Genomic DNA, 15,283 nt, shown 5'->3' with positions numbered 1-15,283 from the left:
GTGGCGAATTTGCCAATCTTGGTGTTCTCTGGCAAATGCCAAACGTCCTGCACGGTGTTGGGCTGTAAGCACAACCCCCACCTGTGGACGTCGGGCCCTCATACCACCCTCATGGAGTCCGTTTCTGACCGTTTGAGCAGACACATGCACATTTGTGGCCTGCTGGAGGTCATTTTGCAGGGCTCTGGCAGTGCTTCTCCTGCTCCTCCTTGCACAAAGGCGGAGGTAGCGGTTCTGCTGCTGGGTTGTTGCCCTCCTACGGCCTCCTCCACATCTCCTGATGTACTGGCCTGTCTCCTGGTAGCGCCTCCATGCTCTGGACACTACGCTGACAGACACAGCAAACCTTCTTGCCACAGCTCGCATTGATGTGCCATCCTGGATGAGCTGCACTACCTGAGCCACTTGTGTGGGTTGTAGACTCCGTCTCATGCTACCACTAGAGTGAAAGCACCGCCAGCATTCAAAAGTGACCAAAACATCAGCCAGGAAGCATAGGAACTGAGAAGTGGTCTGTGGTCCCCACCTGCAGAACCACTCCTTTATTGGGGGTGTCTTGCTAATTGCCTATAATTTCCACCTGTTGTCTATTCCATTTGCACAATAGCATGTGAAATTTATTGTCAATCAGTGTTGCTTCCTAAGTGGACAGTTTGATTTCACAGAAGTGTGATTGACTTGGAGTTACATTGTGTTGTTTAAGTGTTCCCTTTATTTTTTTGAGCAGTGTATATACTTGATGTTACCAGTGAATGCAGTTTTTGTGAACTAGAAACTGAATCTATTGAACACTTATTCTGTAATTGTTTATATAGTGAAGTGTTCTGGACTGATGTAAAAATACATCTTGGCCTCAAATTGCATACAACCATTGAAATTTCTAAGTTTGACATTTTATTTTACTACACTGATTCCACAATTGAACGTGAGTATGTCATAAATCTCTTTATTTTATTCTGAAAATATTTCATACTCAAATCAAAATTTATGAAGAAAAAGCCCCTTTTCTTAATTTTTTTATCTGATTTGGAAAACTATTTAGAGTCTTTAAAACGTTTCTCACTTCTTTGGAATCCCTCTGGATGTTATCTTTATGTTTTGCATGTTAGTGTAATTTTTTTTTTTTAAATGTAAAAATAAAGTAGTGCTAGGTATCAACAGCCAATCCAGTAGGGGCAAGAAACTATAGTGATCTTCGATTGGTCAATAGCACAGCGATGTCGCAGGGTATTTACTTAAAGTTCAGCTTTCCACAACTTTGTTCCAGACATGTTCACGTTCCCTAGCCCATGCTGGCATAGCCCAATGGTTCCCCGGCCACTTCGCTTCCGTCAAAAGAAAATAAATGGGGCTCCGTTGTCTCATCGCCCCCATCATGTCATTTGGTAATGTACTGTTATGCCTACCTCCCAGGTCACACTTGCTACTTTTGGGGAAAGCGTGATCCTCATAGAATGGAATTCATGCAGGACAATGTGGGAACTAGAGGTCCACATCGACATTAAAGAAATAAGTAGTAAGAAGATGACGAGGTGTCTCAGGTGAGCAATCACTCAACACCGAATTTGAAATGATGGATTTATTGGTCACTCATCAACTATTGTCGATAACACCACTAGGAGGCGCCAAGCGACCAATAATAATAGAAAATACACCAAAAATCGTTTTTCTCATAGTTCGGTGATATCAGCTATTTCTTAAAATGGATGATTTAACTAATTTCTAGAAATGAAACGAATAGATAATCATATCGGTCTAAAATATCAAGGTAGTCAAATAAATATTGCTATTAGGATGTAAATCACAGCTAGTACATTGTTTGCTACCTCATTCAGGGGATGAACCGTTTTAGTTTCAGTGACCCAATATTTTGGACAAAATATTTACTCAACCTTTTTGCTTTTCTTTGAATTATCAACACATCTGACCACACATTATACCGACTGGCCGGTTGGGAATTGATATTATTATAGGCCTAATTCAGAAATGTTTTTCCCAACACTAATACTATCTATATTGTGACTGTTTTATGTACTGTAACTACACTATGTGATTCGGGGCTTTGTCAGTACGACAGACAAGTCAACGTGTAGCAATGGGCTGTTTTGGTTTTATCACATACTGTCACATTCCTGTAGGCTGTCCGTGGTGCTGATCACTAATCCTCTCTTTGCCACTCCAGTAAGAGGAAGTGAGAGACTGTGACAAGCGGGTGTGTGTGTGCGTGTGTGTGCGTGTGCATCTCTCACTTATTTTCTTCCCCTTTCTCTTTGTCCCCTCTTTCTTCTTTCCTCTCTCCTCCTGTACACACACACACACACACACACACACACACACACACACACACACACACACACACACACACACACACACACACACACACACACACACACACACACACACACACACACACACACACACACACACACACACACACACACACAGAACAGCAACCCGGTATCTCAGATGTCATCTTTGGCAAGACTGTAGCAGGCTATGGGATCATTTCAGGCGACCTGCCAGTTTCCTGACAGAAATCCTGTGTGTCTGTGTGTGTTTTCTCTAGTTTCTACAGTCCAATATCTCACCCACACTGTGAGCAATATGGTGGAGCAGTGATTTCTCCCATTCTATTATTACTGTTATTAATTCAATTACACCCACATTACTGTTAACAGGACCCTGATCAACCCACTCACAGATACATGGAGCATCACTAGAGCCATTCCTACTCATTCTCTTTCTCTAATTGTTTTCCCATTCAACATAATGGGTTAGTGATGAAGCAGATAGATTGTGGCTGATGTTGGATATCTATTCATTTAATTGACTCAGTACTGAATGGTTGGTGCTGAACTGCTGCTGCTGTTGACAACACATACACGTTGAAGATGTTGACGCGAACAAAACACAAACATTTACCTGGTGCTTTAATGGTATTGACCCATTTTCTATGATGGAGGCAGAGAAAGAGAGAGAGGGGGAGGGGTTAGAAGAGAAAAGGGGGGAGGGGTTGGAAGAGAGAGGAGATAAAATAAATGAGAAAGAAGAGAGAGGTAAAGGATGGAGAGAGAGAGAGAAAAAGGAAGAGAGAGTACAGGGGGTAGAGAGAGAGAGATGTATGTTAGTGTGATTGGACAGCACCTTGTCTCTTTTCTATGACATCAGTGACATCTGGCAGGACAGTCTCTCTGCACACTCAGATTTAGGGATCAGAGTTTTCTCAGTGTGTCTTAAACTGGGACATAGTGGAGATGCAGGCAGATGGAAACAGACTGGGTTACTGGGCACACACATACAGTACACACACACCACACACACACATGCCTGTACCTGTACAGTACATGAATGACCCTGATGGAACATGTCCTCCAGTGTGACGACCCTTTGCTCTCTGACTCTGTGTGTAGGTGGAACCAGTTGGATCTGGCCATCGTGTTGCTGTCAGTGATGGGCATCACTCTGGAGGAGATTGACTACAGCGCTTCTCTCCCCATCAACCCTACCATCATACGCATCATGAGGGTGTTGAGGATCGCACGAGGTAGCGCACGCATGCACGCACCCTGGCACACACACACACACACACACACACACACACACACACACACACACACACACACACACACACACACACCCCAACACAAAAACACAGACAGTACAACACCTTTCCTACTCACCCCTCTCTGGAATCTATGGATAGCATGCACACACCCAGTGTTCAGACCCAGTGTACAGACCCAGTGTACAGACCCAGTTTACAGACCCAGCGTACAGACCCAGCGTACAGACCCAGCGTACAGACCCAGCGTGCAGACCCAGTGTACAGACCCAGTGTTCAGACCCAGAGTACAGACCCAGGGTACAGACCCAGTGTACAGACCCAGTGTTCAGACCCAGTGTTCAGACCCAGTGTACAGCAGGGGATCACTGCTTCATCATTAATCCTACCAAAGCTACAGGTCATGACTAATGTTTGGGCCAGTGAGAGGGCCATGAGAGAGCGAGAGTGTGTGTGTGTATGACAGTGTGTGTGAGAGTCTGTGTGTATGACCGTATCTGTGAAAGTGTGTGTGCTGGGTGTAAATTTAGCTATGACCTTTCGGTGGCTGGATGTTTCCCGTTTAGTCCAGAATTGAACCGGAGGGAATAACCTAAAGGCCCAGCATTTATAATCTCCCTCTCCACTTCTCCTCTCCCCAGCCCTCATCTTAACCTTTTTCTGTCTTTCTGCCCTCTCTCTCTCTCTCTCTATCTCTCTCTCTCCATCTATTCTCTCCATCCCAGTTCTGAAGCTGCCTAAAGGAATGAGAGCTCTGCTGGATACGGTGGTCCAAGCCCTACCACAGGTACAAACACATACATACATACATACAGACAGACAGACAGACAGACAGACAGACAGACAGACAGACAGACAGACAGACAGACAGACAGACAGACAGACAGACAGACAGACAGACAGACAGACAGACAGACAGACAGACAGACAGACAGACAGACAGACAGACAGACAGACAGACAGACGTTGGATGATCCAATACTATGACAATGCTCAACACAATCCAAAACAGCCCCCCTCCCCCCACACACTGCCCTGGGAATCCATCCTATATTTGAGGCCTGAGGGAGAGAGGTGCGGTAGAAAAGGGAGACCCGAACTGCAGCCAAGCCAGGCAGATCAATGACCAGAAATGTGTGGCCTCTCTCTAGCTTTCTGGGCAGTGCTAATTTGTGACTCAGACTGGCCACACTGCCAAACACACATATTCACACGTGCACACATGCGCGCACACACACACACACACAGCTCCTATGTATGATGAGTGCAGACAAACAGAGGGGCTGATTGAATGATTATGGCTAGGATTAGAGGCACTGTTTACATGTTCAGTGGGAGAAACTGAACAGAAAATGAACAAGCATATTTATCTGTTTTTCAACAAGCTGCAAACAATCAAACAATCAAATGAGATGATGATCTTCAAACAGTAGCTATATCTCTGTATGTAATGTGGACAGTTTGGGCTTTCAGGACCATGGAGAGTGCTCTGGGAAAAGACTGTATTCATAAAGAGTGCTGATCTAGGATCAGGTCCCCCTGTTTTATTCATTAGGATCTAAAAGGATAAACTGATCCTCGATCAGTACTCATATTCTGAGACACTATTAAAACCGCCCTGGACTAGTTACAGCCCCTAGGCCCATAACCACTACTGCCTAGGCACCCCATGTAGATGTGAAAGGATTTGACATCATTCAATATGGAAGTAGCTCAACCTTCACTCTAATATGCTTGGACGGAGTTTGACCATATTGCATACACCTCTCCTTTCTGATCTCTACAAGTGGCTAGGGGTTGTTTCTGGCTGGGGTACACTGATATTAATACCTCTACTACATAAAGAAATTAAGTGTGGTTAATAGATCTGGTTGGGCTGGAATGACATGACTCCTTTTCCTAATAAGGTTTGGACCAGACCACATCATTCAGAGAGAGAGAGAGAGAGAGAGAGAGAGAGAGAGAAGGCAGAACAGGCGATGAAGAGGAAGGAGTGTAGGGAAGATGGAGGTAAGGCAGAACAGGTCTCCTCTCCTCCACTGTTAAAAATCACCTGCCATGGTAGTGATTACTGAGAGTAATGGTGTTACATGGAGAAGCCCCTGACAGATGTTAGCTAGCTAGCTGAAGCTAACACTCAAACACATTACGACCGACGCAATCTCTTATCACAGGAACTGCCTAAAATAAAGTCACATACTAGAGTTACATAATAAAGTCACGACTAGAATCCACCATTATCCCATTTCTCCCCCACTGAGCTAAAATGGCTTCCATCTGCTGTTCACTAGGTGGTAGTGGTGTCATTCAGTCACATCACATCACCACTAAAGCCAGTTGTTTTATCTCTTCCAGGGGCTGGGTTATAAACTTCAAATATAGCCTACGGCAGGAGGCAACACTGCTTGAATATCACCATTTCTGCTTTCAAAAAGATCATTACGAGTGCTCACAGCGACATCTTATACGATTCTATAAGCTACTGCAGTTAGCTCATTTTTGTTTATCCCTGTGATTTAGCTTTTTTTTTTGTAAAAGTTTTTTCAGAAAATACAGACATTTCCATATCTTTTAGGTAGCTGTATGGATGACATAACTCTACCAGTCATATTTATGATAGCATTTACGAAGATTATACCATTTACATTTTTTATACAAAAAATAAAGAATTTTTTATCAATTAATTTATTTGAGTTTAACAACAATATTTGTTGTATTATTTGTTCTGTCTTTTCTGGTGGATTAAATTGAAATTGCAACCAACTTTGTATGGCTTGTTTTTATAAATAGCGATATTGTCTCGTCCTGACCAGTTTAGGTATTATTTGTATTGTAGTTTGGTCAGGACGTGGCAGAGGGTATTTGTTTTGGTTGGTTCGGGGTGGTTGGTTGTGTTTAGGGTGTGTGATTTGTTAATTCTGGGTGTTGGGTATGTTCTAGGTTGTATTTTCTAGTTCTGTCTAGTTTCGTTTTTCTATGTTTAGGTTTGGGTGTGGACTCTCAATTGGAGGCAGGTGTTTCTATTTTCCTCTGATCGAGAGTCCTATATATAGGTATGTGTTTGGGGTTGTTAATTGTGGGTAGTTGTATTTCGCACTGCTGTTAGTTAGCCTGGGAAACTGTCGGTCTCTGTTTTCCGTGTTCACGTTTATTTAATAAATTATAATGTTGAGCACGCAACCCGCTGCGCCTTGGTCCTCTCTCTCCTACGACAGCCGTGACAGATATTTGGGAGATTATTTCCTTTTCAAATAACTGAAAGTGAGAGGTTGTAATCTGAATAAAGGGAAGAAGACCTTTCTTGAACATAGGGTGAGATATTCTTACTAATTTCCTAGAGAACCAGTTTGAATTTAAGTTTAACTTTTGTATGACTGAAGCCTTTAGTGAAAGGTCTAATGCAATAATATTTAATCATTTCTGCCCTCCGAATTCATATTCATTATATAATTTTGTCTGGAATGTTGTTCCAAATAAAATGGAATATTTTTTTCTTATATATTAAAAAAACTGTTTGCTAGGTGTAGGCAAGACAATAAGCAAATAGGTAAACTGGGATATGACGAAAGAGTCAATCAGGGTGATTTTTCCACAAATAGGAAGGTATTTACCTTTCCATGGTAGCAAGATCTTATCTACAAAAATGTATTGGAGTGAGATTATTTATTTATTTCGGGATATGTATACCGAGCACTATATCCACATCACCATCAGACCACTTTATTGGTAAACTACTGTCACGTCTACTCCAGACTCCCAGCGTACACGTTTCAGAATAACACCTCACCAAATGGGAGCATCAGGGAGTCCAAATGCCGGGTCCAAATGCCGCTGTCGAAGCAACCGGGGATGCCTCCGCTAGCTCGTCCGGTTTTCAAGACTTGGTTGACTCGGCAGGTTCCCCATGCCTCAGCCGGCTCGTCTGGCTCCCACGCTTCAGATGGCTCGTCAGGCTCCCACGCTTCAGATGGCTCGTCAGGCTCCTGTGATTCAGATGGCTCGTCAGGCTCCAGCGCTTCAGACGGTTGGTCAGGCTCCTGCGCCTCAGCAGAGCGACCAGCCCATTCCTGGTCCTTGAGACGTCCCTCTGGTTGGCGTCCTGTGGCTGGAGCCTTGCATCAGTGAGGGGATACTGTCATGTCTACTCCCGACTCCCAGCGTACATGTTACAACTACATGGTAAAGTAAAAGTAGTATTTTTTAGTGATCCAATACATAATATAGTACAATTTGCTTGTAATCCAGAGAGGTTAGAAAAATTATCTAGATCCTCTATGAGGCTGTGGAGGGATCCAAGTTGTGGATTTAACAGAAAACATGAATCATCAGTGTACAATGACACCTTTGTTTTTAAGCCCTGTATTTCTAATCGCTTCATATTTTTGTTGGATCTGATTTTAATAGCTAACATTTCGATGGCCATAATAAATAGATATGCCGATAGTATACAACCTTGTTTTACTCCTCTTGACATTTACTATTTCACACCTAGGGTTACTTGACATTATTTTAACCCATTTTATGAGAGATTCTTCAAAATTGAAATGTTCCAGGCATTTATATATAAACTCCAGCTGTTCTTTATTAATAGCCTTTTCAAAGTCCGTTATTGTAACGTGTGTCGTGTGTGGAGGACCAAGACGCAACAGGGAAGTGTATACTCATCTTCTCTTTTTAATATATAAGAAGGAGAAACAAAATAAACACATATACAATTAACAGAAATGACACTAACAGTTCTGTCAGGTGACAAGCACAAAACAGAATACAACTACCCACAACACAAACACACCCCTAATTATGGGACCTTCAATCAAAGGCAACGATAGACAGCTGCCTCCAACTGAAGGCCCCAACACCAATTAACTAAACATAGAAATACAAATGACTAGACAGAACATAGAAATAAACTAACATAGAACAATAACCAAAACCCTGGACAAATAAATCAAATACCCTTCTCTACATGGACACATACACACAACCACCCTGAACCACATAAAACAAATACCCCCTGCCACGTCCTGACCAAACTAAACACTAACAAATAACACCTTTACAGGTCAGAACGTGACAGTTATGAATAGCAGGCCTGGTTTCCAAGATTTTTTATAGTGTTCTATTGTTTCCAATACTTGCCTTATATTATCTCCAATGTATTGTCCATGTAAAAAAACCTGTCTGATTAGATTGAATAATGTCCGACAATACCTTTTTAATTTCTATGCGCTATACATTTTGCTAGAATTTTGCATCACAACACAAGTGTAAGAAGCCTACATTTTAAAAATGGACTGGATCTTTATATTTCCCACTTGTATCCTGTTTCAGTAATAATGAAATCAGACCTTCTTGTTGAGTGTCTGATAATCTACCACTTACATAGGAGTGGTTAAAACAGGCTAATAACAGTCCTCTGAGTATATCAAAAAAGGTTTGGTATACCTCAACTGGTATGGCATCTAGCCCTGGAGTTTTTCTGGACTTACAGGCTTTAATTGCATCAAGAAGTTCCTCCTCTGTAATTTCACCTTCACATGAGTCTTTGTTTGGCTGTTAATTTTACATTTACATTTACGTCATTTAGCAGACGCTCGGGAGGATCTTGTCAATGATCTCAAGGCAGCTGGGACCATAGTCACCAAAAAAACTATTGGTAACACACTACGCCGTGAAGGACTGAAATCCTGCTCAAGAAAGCACATATACATGCCCGTCTGAAGTTTGCCAATGAACATCTGAATGATTCAGAGGACAACTGGGCGAAAGTGTTGTGATCAGATGAGACCAAAATTGAGCTTTTTGGCATCAACTCAACTCGCCGTGTTTGGAGGAGGAGGAATGCTGCCTTTGACCCCAAGAACACCATCCCCACCGTCAAACATGGAGGTGGAAACATTATGCTTTGGGGGTGTTTTTCTGCTAAGGGGACAGGACAACTTCACTGCATCAAAGGGACGATGGACGGGGCCATGTACCGTCAAATCTTGGGTGAGAACCTCCTTCCCTCAGCCAGGGCATTGAAAATGGGTCGTGGATGGGTATTCCAGCATGACAATGACCCAAAACACACGGCCAAGGCAACAAAGGAGTGGCTCAAGAAGAAGCACATTAAGGTCCTGGAGTGGCCTAGCCAGTCTCCAGACCTTAATCTCATAGAAAATCTGTGGAGGGAGCTGAAGGTTCGAGTTGCCAAACGTCAGCCTCAAAACCTTTATGACTTGGAGAAGATCTGCAAAGAGAAGTGGGAGAAAATCCCTCCTGAGATGTGTGCAAACCTGGCGGCCAACTACAAGAAACGTCTGACCTCTGTGATTGCCAACAAGGGTTTTGTCACCAAGTACTAAGTCATGTTTTGCAGAGGGGTCAAATAATTATTTCCCTCATTAAAATGCAAATCAATTTATAATATTTTTGACATGCGTTTTTCTGGATTTTTTTGTTGTTATTCTGTCTCTCACTGTTCAAATAAAACTACCATTAAAATGATAGACTGATAATTTCTTTGTCAGTGGGAAAACGTACAAAATCAGCAGGGGATCAAATACTTTTCCCCCTCACTGTAGGTGGGGGTGAAGTGACTATGCATAGGTAACAAACAAACAGCGAGTAGCAGCAGTGTACAAAAGCCTTTTGGTTTTAGCTCCGGTACCGTTTGCCGCGCGGTAGCAGAGAAAACAATCTATAACTTGGGTGACTGGAGTCTCTGACAATTTTATGGGCCCTCCTCTGACACCGCCTTTTATATAGGTCCTGGATGGCAGGAAGCTTGGCCCCAGTGATGTACTGGGCCGTTCGCACTACCCTCTGTAGCGCCTTACGGTCAGATGCCGAGCAGTCGCCATACCAGGCGGTGATGCAACCGGTCAGGATGCTCTTGATGGTGCAGCTGTAGAACCTTTTGAGGATCTGGGGACCCATTCCTAATCTTTTCAGTCTCCTAAGGGGGAAAAGGTTTTGTTGTGCCCTCTTCATGACTGCGTTGGTATGTTTGGACCATGATAGTTTGTTGGTGATGTGGACACCAAGGAACTTGAAACTCTCGACCCGCTCCACTACAGCCCCGTCAATGTTAATGGGGGGCCTGTTCGGCCCACCTTTTCCTATAGTCCTCGATCGCTCCTTTGTCTTGCTCACATTGAGGGAGAGGTTGTTATCCTGGCACCGCACTGACAGTTCTCTGACCTCCTCCCTATAGGCCGTCTCATCGTTGTCAGTGATCAGGCCTTCTACTGTTGTGTCGTCAGCAAACTTAATGATGGTGTCGGAGTCATGTTTGGCCACGCAGTCGTGGGTGAACAGGAAATACAGGAGGGGACCAAGTACACACCCCTGAGGGGCCCCAGTGTTAAGGATCAGCGTGGCAGACGTGTTGTTGCCTACTCTTACCACCTGGGGGCGGCCCGTCAGGAAGTCCAGGATCCAGTTGCAGAGGGAGGTGTTTAGTCCCAGAGTCCTTAGCTTAGTGATGAGCTTAGAGGGCACTATGGTGTTGAACGATGAGCTGTAGTCAATGAACAGCATTCTCACATAAGTGTTCCTTTTGTCCTGGTGAGAAAGGGCAGTGTGGAGTGCTGTTACAGGAAAACTTACCCAACTTTCCCTCAGCTTATCCTAACCTTGAGGGAGGTGTAAACTCAAAACTGACCTTATATCAGCATCAAGGGGCAACTTCCCCCTACTTCCTACCTGGAGAGGAAGGAGAGTAAAAGAGTGAACTTTAACGGAACCATCAGCACCCGGGACCTCCTGCTCCCTTTCTTTTCATCTCCTCCTCTTCCAATCCTCCTAAAAATATTTCATTTTTACCCTTGTGTGGTGTTCGGGTCTGTGGGACTCATTTTCAGTGTTAACTAAAATAAAAATGATACAATGAATCATTTTTTCAACCTGAGACATTGGCCTTGGCTCATTTTCTGTGAAGAACATGTAAAATAACACATTTTCATTGAGTGCACACTGTGCACCCCGCTACACATTATTATTAAATATGTGGTGTTCGGATCCACTGGACCCCAGGGTAATAAAAGCGTGGAAAGTGTGTGTGTGTGTGTAGGTGAAAACAAGTAAAAATGAAACAAACAGGTTGCTGTGTGCCTTCACTCTGTCTTCCTCCTCCCTGGGCCTGCTGTTTCAACATAGCATCAATAACCTGTCTGTCTGTCTGCATGTCTCCCACTTTTCTCACACTCTTTACCCTTTGTAGTGTGTGAAACTACACGATGTCTTGCGGGAACCTGCACAATGTTATTACAATACATTGTAAAAAATGTAGTATTTTCTCACACCCTACCCCAGCCAGGTGCAAATTGGGGGAAGGACACAACAAATAAATAGCTGTGCATGTGTCTCCTTACCACAATCAATCAGTATGGCAAAAAATATCTCTGCTTAGAGGGCCTTAAATAACTTTTGCAGAGAGAGAAGCCAGTATGGAAGGAGCATCTTCCAATTTGGAAGATGAAGAATTTTCCGAATATGAGGATGTGTTATTAGTGTCCCAACACCCATTGACACATACTGTACACCGGCACCCCTGTAATTCAAACATCTAAAATGGACCATGGACCTCTCCCACAAGTTCCTGTGAGTAAAAAAGTGTGATGGGTCCACACTCAAAAGCGGTAGGTAGCCTAACAGTTAGAGTTGGGACAGTAATCGAAAGGTTGCTAGGGCGAATCCCCCAGCCGACAAGGTGAAACATTTGTCAATGTGCCCTTGAGCAAGGCACTTAACCGTAACTGCTTCAGTGTCACCGTTGACAATGGCAGACCCTGGCCGTGACCCCAGTCTCTGAGGGTTTCTCAGGGAGAGAAGGAAATGCAAAAAAAAACACATTTCCAATAACCACATGTGTATAATATACACTTGTACATGACAAATATAAGCAGCCACCAAATTATTATAATAAAATGATGATGTGTAAAGATCTGTTGGACTACTTTATGTGACTGGAACATTGTCCTCTATATCTAACCCAGTGTACAGTTTGCTGTAGAACTATCAGTTATGCAGCTGATTCCTCTGTCCATCCAGCTCTGGTTTCTATGTTGTAATTGAGTCTTATGACTGTCTCAAGACCAGCCAAGGGGAACTGAGTCTGTGCAACACATTGAGCTCTTACACCACATTTAGCAACACACAATGTAATCTGAATTTGGCCTGATACTGTGCTGGCATGTGAGTATGTGTGCATGAAACCACAGAACCATTGAATGATCATGGAAAACATATATTTCTCTGGATGGTGTGGGTATGCTACTGAATGGATCAGTGGAGGCTGGTGACTTGAACAATTGAGGAGGATGGGAGACCCACGGTATAGGTGCGGAACTGTTTTTCAAAACTCATCAAAACTAATTATTTTAACCTAAAGCATTTAATAAAGACATTTATAGTACACTATTGTGGGGAATGGGAATGAGAGGGGTACTTACACCATGTTGGGAAAGGATTACAGAAGTGATTGAATGAGGCATAAGTTGAGGTGTTCAGAGGATTGACCAGTGCAGGACAGGATTTGACTGAAAAGACAAAAAACAATAACACAGCACAGTTAGACAAAAGAGCTAAGATTGAGTTAGTCCAAGCAGAGAGTAAAGTCATTGATGTGTAATAATGTGATTGTGTATGTGATTGACTACGTACAGTAATGATAGATAATTTATAGGGGTATTCACACCACATGGAAGGGAAACATTCAATGTGCCAGTGGATGACCGAGCACATGAGACGTGGCTTCAGTTCATGTCAGGAGAAAGTTGACAATGGTAGTGGAGTGGAGTAGTCATCACCTCTTAATCAGGGAACAGGAGGGGACTTATATGTAAACACAAATAGCAGAAACATTCCATTACCGCTACGCCATCATAGGGTTGGACAACGAGTATCTCTATGAAGTTAAACTCAGACATCTCAAAATTCATAATGTCAAACACAGACTGCGGCGCATCTCGCCCACTTGACACATCAAAGTAGCCCAGAAACGTTCCTGAATAAAGCCCTGATCATTTACATACCTGACGATAACTGACAACTGCAAGCAGACTGGTGGCACCATAGGTCCTAGAGCGGTAGGGCAATTTTACCCATTGGGGCCTGGAGTTTTTTCCTTATGTTAACCTAACTAGGAAAACTCTGAACCCTATAAGGTATGACAGTGATTCATCAGTTGTAAAAAGGTTTTAAATGGGCTACGATGGGACCAGATATTCCGAATCAGGTCACATGGTTTTAAAAAACTCCTGAAAATATCTCCTGGCCCTGTGGGGGATGGAAGCCCTGTCAAACTGCAGCTACCTTATACAGTTGAAGTCAGAAGTTTACATACACCTTAGCCAAATAGATTTAAACTTAGTTTTTTACAATTCCTTTCATGTAATCCTAGTAAAAATTCCCTGTCTTAGGTCAGTTAGGATCACCACTTTATTTTAAGAATGTGAAATGTCAGAAAAATAGTAGAGAGAATGATTTATTTCAGCTTTTTTTTATTTCATCACATTCACAGTGGGTCAGAAGTTTACATACACTCAATTAGTATTTGGTAGCATTGCCTTTAAATTGTTTAACTTGGGTCAAACGTTTCGGGTAGCCTTCCACAAGCTTCCCACAATAAGTTGGGTGAATTTTGTCCCATTCCTCCTGACAGAGCAGATGTAACTGTAGGCCTTCTTGCTCGCACATGCTTTTTCAGTTCTGCCCACACATTTTCTTTGGGATTGAGGTCAGGGCTTTGTGATGGTCACTCCAATACCTTGACTTTGTTGTCCTTAAGCCATTTTGCCACAACTTTGGAAGTATGCTTGGGGTCATTGTCCATTTGGAAGACCCATTTGCGACCAAGCTTTAACTTCCTGACTGATGTCTTGAGATGTTGCTTCAATATATCCAAATAATTTTCCTGTCTAATGATGCCATCTATTTTGTGAAGTGCATCAGTCCCTCTGGTAGCAAAGCACCCCCACAACATGATGCTGCCACCCCCGTACTTCAGGGTTGGGATGGTGTTCTTCGGCTTGCAAGCTTCCCCCTTTTTCCTCCAAACATAACGATGGTCATTATGGCCAAACAGTTCTATTTTTGTTTCATCAGACCAGAGGAAATTTCTTCAAAAAGTACAATCTTTTCCCCATGTGCAGTTGCAAACCGTAGTCTGTCTTTTTTATGGCGGTTTTGGAGCAGTGGCTTCTTCCTTGCTGAGCGGCCTTTCAGGTTATGTCGATATAGGACTCGTTTTAATGTGGAAATAGATACTTTTGTACCTGTTTCCTCCAGCATCTTCACAAGGTCCTTTGCTGTTGTTCTGGGATTGATTTGTACTTTTAAAGAGACCAAAGATAACCCTGAAGGAGCTGCAAAGCTCCACAGCAGAGATTGGAGTATCTATCCATAGGACCACTTTAAGCCATACACTCCACAGAGCTGGGCTTTACGGAAGAGTGGCCAGAAAAAAAGCCATTGCTTAAAACAAAATAAGCAAACATGTTTGGTGTTCGCCAAAAGGCATGTGGGAGATTCCCCAAACATATGGAAGAAGGTACTCTGGTCAGATGAGACTAAAATGTAACTTTTTGACCATCAATGAAAACACTATGTCTGGCGCAAAACCATCACCTCTCATCACCCCGAAAACACCATCCCCACAGTGAAGCATGGTGTTGGCAGCATCATGCTCTGGGGATGTTTTTCATCGGCAGGGACTGGGAAACTGGTCAGAATTGA

The sequence above is a fragment of the Salmo salar genome, chromosome ssa06, assembly GCF_905237065.1.
Source record: "Salmo salar chromosome ssa06, Ssal_v3.1, whole genome shotgun sequence".
Taxonomy (NCBI): Eukaryota; Metazoa; Chordata; class Actinopteri; order Salmoniformes; family Salmonidae; genus Salmo; species Salmo salar.
The sequence above is the reverse complement of the archived record's forward strand: the minus strand, read 5'-3'. Positions refer to the sequence as shown.